This window comes from Sorex fumeus, unplaced genomic scaffold (assembly GCF_029834395.1).
Source record: "Sorex fumeus unplaced genomic scaffold, SorFum_2.1 ptg000051l, whole genome shotgun sequence".
Lineage (NCBI taxonomy): Eukaryota > Metazoa > Chordata > Mammalia > Eulipotyphla > Soricidae > Sorex > Sorex fumeus.
In genome coordinates this window covers 33,809,042-33,809,262 of record NW_026606108.1, presented here as the reverse complement: position 1 = coordinate 33,809,262, position 221 = coordinate 33,809,042, and positions in this window count along the sequence as shown.

Below are 221 nucleotides of genomic sequence, written 5' to 3'. Positions count from 1 at the left end.
GTTTAGTGTTATGTGATTTCATCAGAATCATAATGACATTTAGAATGAAGTGGCAGTTCTAAGCATGGAATGACTCTCCTCTCTCCCCTCCCACTATCACCCACCCATTTTTTTTTATCCTCTTGAGTTAGATTAGGAAGTTAAAATAGTCTTCTGGAAACTGATCCTTGATCATCTGAAGCTACCAGGGCAAACCTTAGGACACCTGTATAATTGTAGTA